Source organism: Parasteatoda tepidariorum, chromosome 10 (genome assembly GCF_982258835.1).
Source record: "Parasteatoda tepidariorum strain Cologne lab strain chromosome 10, Ptep-v5.0, whole genome shotgun sequence".
Taxonomy (NCBI): domain Eukaryota; kingdom Metazoa; phylum Arthropoda; class Arachnida; order Araneae; family Theridiidae; genus Parasteatoda; species Parasteatoda tepidariorum.
In genome coordinates this window covers 83,588,221-83,594,220 of record NC_141764.1, presented here as the reverse complement: position 1 = coordinate 83,594,220, position 6,000 = coordinate 83,588,221, and positions in this window count along the sequence as shown.

The window sequence follows — 6,000 nt, the reverse complement described above, 5'->3', positions numbered from 1 at the left end:
GCGTCAGTAATGACAAAGTCAAAAAACGGGCACTATAACCTTGGTCTTTCCTTCTAAATACAAAAAGTGCATGTTCACAAGTATACCATATTAAACCATCTGATTAGATGATAAATATTTCAATGAGAAATTGTAATTCTGACATAGACAGAATGACAACACAGAAAGGATACACAGCCCTCCATTTTTCAATCATTCAATTCATTTATAAATGAACTATAAATAAATATGTAACTTAATAAAAGATTTGTATATAACTAAACTTATTTCAGGTTATAAATAGAAATAACACGTTCAAAGCACGTGTCAGAATTTTGATTATTGAGCATTTTTCACATGATTATGTAACACATTGTAATTTTTTAGAGAAAGTCCTGTGAAATTTCTTTTTTTTTTTTTTTTTTTTTTTTTTTTGAAAAAAATCCTTTTTTTCAATTTGTTTTTGAAAAAAATTCAGAGGAAAAAGGTTTTTCAATTATAAACCTGTACCTAGAATGACCTTTATTTCTTTAGCATATTATAATAATTTTGCCAAATATATTACCAAATTACCAAATATTTTTATACAGTGTGTCTGAAAATAAATAAAGATGCGACACTATAGTGTATACAAACAAAGGTTGTTGTATACAAACAAGGAAAACACGAAAGCATTTCAACACATTTTTATTATTGTATTATATTTTCAAGTTTGAAAACTAAAAAGAAACTGACAATTTCCCTCACGCGTTTGTCGGATTTGCGAAATACTTAATTTTCGTAAATATAATGAGGGTAATGTGAAAAAATGTAATGTAATACATCAGATTTCTTTTCCAATGCTCTTAAGATTAATAAAAATATTGGCGGTCCTTATAATTTTTGTAAAAAATCAGCAACCCATTATCAGAATACATGAAGGAGTATAACAACCTTCTGTCTCGACGATTCTGTGATATTCAGGCAGTGACGAACGGAATTCAAATCATAAAAAAATAAAATAATAATAATAATAATATTATCGAAATTAAATTTGATTTACCTTAGTTAATTTACTTTTAATTAATTAATTAAACTTAAATTTAATTAGTAATTATTTTAATAAAATTTTAATTTATTTTAGGATTTGAGATTAAATAATGATTTTTTATAAAAAATACATTCAAGATTTACACAATCCAGTCACTTTAACGTGATCACTTGTCAAAAGTCGAAATAACCACCTTTTACAGTGTGGACTGCGAGATGTGCTGTGAGAGAGTCCATTGGGCTCTTGAAGGTGTTCACTGGGATGTTGACCAAGCAGACTCCAGAGCCGTACCCACCTACGCTAAGTTTTCCGGTTGGGGATCCATGGCTGGAAGTGATCCCACAGATTCTCGAGTGGGTTTAAGTTCGGGGAAATTGGGGGCCAGGGAGGTACGAGAAACTCATCGTTGTGTTCTTCGAATCACGCACGTACACTTCGAGCTGTAACGTCGCATTGTCCAGCTGGTAGATGCCATTCAGAAAGTACAATTCGCTAGTAGAATGCATATGTAGGCTGGGAATTGTCCGCTAGGACAGATGCGCACTCGTGTCGACACATCGTGCCTTACCCAGTGTGAGTGCACCCAGAGTATGCTACGAAAATATTCACCAGACCATAATGCTCCCGCCTCTAGCTTGGACCCTTCCAGCAAGTGTTACAGTGTGTTTGCTTTCAGAGGTTTCCTGCCGTATACGTCGAAGTCTATCAGTCAAATGAAGTATAAAACGTGATTCATCTGTAAAAACCACTTGTCGCCACTCAGTGGACGTCCATTTAAGGCACTGGCGTGCAAATCTAGCCTTTGTCGAATTCTAATCATTTAAAAAAAGTCATATATTTAAAGTTTTTTTTTTTTTTTCAAGAATTATTTGACCGATTTCGCTCAAATTTTGTATTTTGCCATGCAAAATTACATTCTTTAAAGAAAATGCGTACTTTTCAGTTCGAAATTTTTTCGACTCTTTTATTAAAATGATAAAAAATAATAAATACTTATTATAAGTTAGTTTTTGCATAGAATTATTTTTGGATGAGCAAACTTTATAATCGTGTGCAAAAATTTTTCAATGTTTTAAAAAATTCTCGTTTCTGAAAGTACGTTTTTAAATATAATTTCGAAACTTAAAATGTCATCAGCCCTAATTTGTTAGCACATTTAAGGTTACCCTACACACCCTCAAACTATTAAGTCCGACTTGAAACGTAAAGATCCAATCATTAGATTAAAAATTATTCAGGGTGGTCGATTTTTTTTCCTTTTTGACGCACTGCACATCAAAGAGATGCCACATATGATATTTTTTACAGTAATAAGAGAGGGTATAATTTTTATTTCTAACTATAGCAGAAACATGCAAAGAACTATATTTTTCATGACATATAAACCAACTTAAAAAGTCTTATCGATTGCAAATTTAACAAGAAATTAAACTTAGTTTTTAATACTTTTGTAACTATAATCCGTTATAGGTTTAAAAACATGCAACACTAATTTTAATTTTTTTCTGATAGTAAAATACCATTATAATTTCATCGCTACTATGCAAGAAATCACGAAATAGGGAAGTAGTGGCGTTTGACATTTCTGGGCACGGGATACTATGCAATTTTTATCCTGATGATGTGCCCAAGGGTGCCACTATAGACAAAAGTCAACACTGAACTCTTTCGATTAATTAACAAGGTCTAGAATTGTTTAGATAACTTTTTAGAAATGAAGCTAGTAAAATGTAGCTTTCCACGAGAATGATTTGCATATTATATCAATGACTTGTTTATGTTTTCTTGAAATATTTATTTTTCTTTATTTTATTAGTCTATTTTTACAATAAACAAGGCAAATACAACAGTTAGTATATCATTTTAGAATAATCAATGGATTTTTATTCCCCCCCCCCATAATCAAGCTTGGATTTTTGTCCCCCATTATTAATTTTTTTATCTTACCTCTATAAATTCCATTAAAAAAAAACAATATTACTTTAACTTTCGCCAACATTTCGAAATATCTGGAGGGGAATACAGGAATAATTATGGAAAAGTGGCAATATTTTTTATTTATTTCTAATAAAAACTATTCGCTACATTTTTAAGAAGAAAAAAAATATTTTGGAAAATTAATTTAAAAAGCAAATTGAAAATAGTATATATTAATTGAAGGACTGAATTTAGTTGTTGTAGTTCATTTACGTAGCTGCACAATGGGCTATTGACGACGTTCTGAGAAATATCTCTGAGGATGATCCGAAGACATGCCATTTCAATTTTGATCCTCTGCAGAGGGGATGGCACCCCCGCTTCGGTAACCCGACGACCTGCACGCGAAGTCGAGCACTTTACGGTAGCACAGTTTAACGAGGACCAATACCGCACACCCTCGGTCCCTACGCAGACTGATCCAAGTGGTCTCCCACCCGCATACTGACCGCAGCCAGTGATGCTTGACTTCGGTGATCTGCTGGGAATCGTGTCTTAACGATCGGTTCACTGCGGGATAGGACTGAATTTAGACCACTGACTTTCTCTAAAGATAGATTTCAGTCCTGAGGACTGAAGAGTGGCACCCATGGATGTACCCCCAAATCCCCTAGAAGTTCATTGCAGCATTTATGCGACCTCTGGTTTCATATAACGTTTTTAAACTTGACGAAAAATGTCGCTAGAAAAAAACTGTAACTTGGAGAGAGAAACCTATGTCAGTTTTAAAATCAGCGATACGAAAGTACTGTTAAACAATCTCATGTAACAGAAAAAAAAATTGTTTCTCAGTTATTTTTGAACAACTCCATTCCAGGTTACTCTTCTCAGTTTAAACTTTTGTAATTTGTAGACAACTCGTTTATAATTACTAAATTTTTTTCAGACTTTAAAGCGTGGATTTCTAACCATTTATTTCATGGTATAAAGATCCCAGCCTTTCACCATATTTGAAAATAGCGTTTTTCGGTAAAGTAGTGAGCAAAAAAAGAAGGACGGACTACCCTGAATTACTTTTGATCTAATAATCGGAACTTCACGTTCTAGGACTAGAGCTTAATGGTTCGACAGTCAAATATGCTTATTAATTAATTAATGCAGCCGATATTTTAAGTTACGAAATTAGACACAAAAACAAACTTTTTTTTGAATAAACATAACTTTTTTAAATGGATTCCAACTCCCAAAATATAGGAAGCCGCAATCTGGGAAATATGGTCTTCATAGTTTGGCGAGGAGAGCGAATAAAGTCTGGACCCCTTATTGTTAATTTTTGCTTACTTCGCCATATCTCGAGAACTTTTTAAGTGAATTGAAACATTTTTGCACACAATTATAAAATTTTTTTATCCAAAGATAGCAAATCCAAGCAAAAGTTTTATCCAAGCAAAAGAAAAATTTGTAAAAATGTATTATTATTTAATAATAGTCCAAAAAATTTTGAACTGTGAAGTATAAAATTTTTTACATCATAAAGTATAAAATTTTTTACATCATTAAAGTTTGTAAATTTGCATGGCAAAATATAAAATTTCAGCAAAATTAATTGCATAGTTCCTGAGAGGTAGAATTTCAAATACACTTCTTTAAAATTCGATTTTTCAGAAAGTATTTGACCGATTTTGCTAATTTTATATCCTTCCATGCAAATGAACTTTGAAATGATGTAAAAAACTGCCTACCTCACAATTCAAATTTTTTTGAACTATTATTGAATAAAATAATAATTATTTACTAACATTTATTTTTTTGCATGGAATTATCTTTGGATAAACGAATTTTATAATTGCGTACAAAAAATGTTTCAATTCGCTTAAAAAGTTCTCGAGATATGGCAAAAAATAAATAAACAAAAAATAACATTAAGGGGAGCAAACTATGAGGGCCATATTTTGTGGGACAGGAATCCGTTTAAAAAAAGGTATGTTTATTCAGCGGAAGTACGTTTTTGTGTCTGATTTTGTAATTTAAAATATCGTCTGCACTAATTAATTAGTTATTTGAGGTCACCCCCTCGATTAATTAAGATTGAGTCCTAAAACGTGAAGATCCGATTATTTGATCAAAATTATTTCGGGTGTTTTTCTTTCTTTCTTTTTTGGCGAACTGTACATAAAGGTTTTTTAGAAAAAAAGGAAATTTTTTTATGTTAACCTAGAGAGAATCAGATGAATTTCTTAACTAAGTAACTGAAATGTTTCATTTTCGAAGTTATAATAACTTTAAAAACACTGAAGAATCTTAAAATTCCTCTCAATGAATTAAAGAAAACAAAAAATATTAATGATTAACTTAATAAATAAGAAAACTGCATCGAGCAAGTATAAATTCCTAACCAAAGTTCAATTTTGTGCTGCATATGAATGGAGCTAAAACAATATGAAAAGAATTCTCTGTTTCAACACTGAAGAATGTGCTTCATTATAGTACTAAACTATCATATCTATTTAAGTGATGGTATTTGTGCTTTTATTCTCATTTTAACTTAATTAAAGTATGAACCCATTTCTGTCAGAAGAGGGAAATTTACCTTAAATTGATTACTAAAATTAAATTAATTATTTATAGGCTCTCATAACTTATTTGAAGTTAATGAAATGATGTTAAATTTTAGAACAATTCCTTCTTTTATAAAATGTTAAAAAAAGATAATTTGATTTTCCTAGGGTATATGAAGTTTACTAGGGTATAAAATATATCATAATTTTAAAGATATTTTAAATTGTAATAAATGTATGAACTGTGATTAATTAATAAAAAAGCTACAGTAAATTTTTTTTCTCCTTTGAATTTAATACTGGACAATAATTGATTTTCCAAAATCATAATTTTAATTCATTGCTACAGTATTTTTTAATACTATATATTGATAGGCTAAAACATTGCATAAATTTTTTTATGCATAGTTCTTTTTAATTTGGTGTAGACTAAAATAGAATATTGATATTGAGTTATTTCAATGATAGAAAAGCAATTTTATAATGCATTGTTTAAATTTATGAAAACAAAAAAGA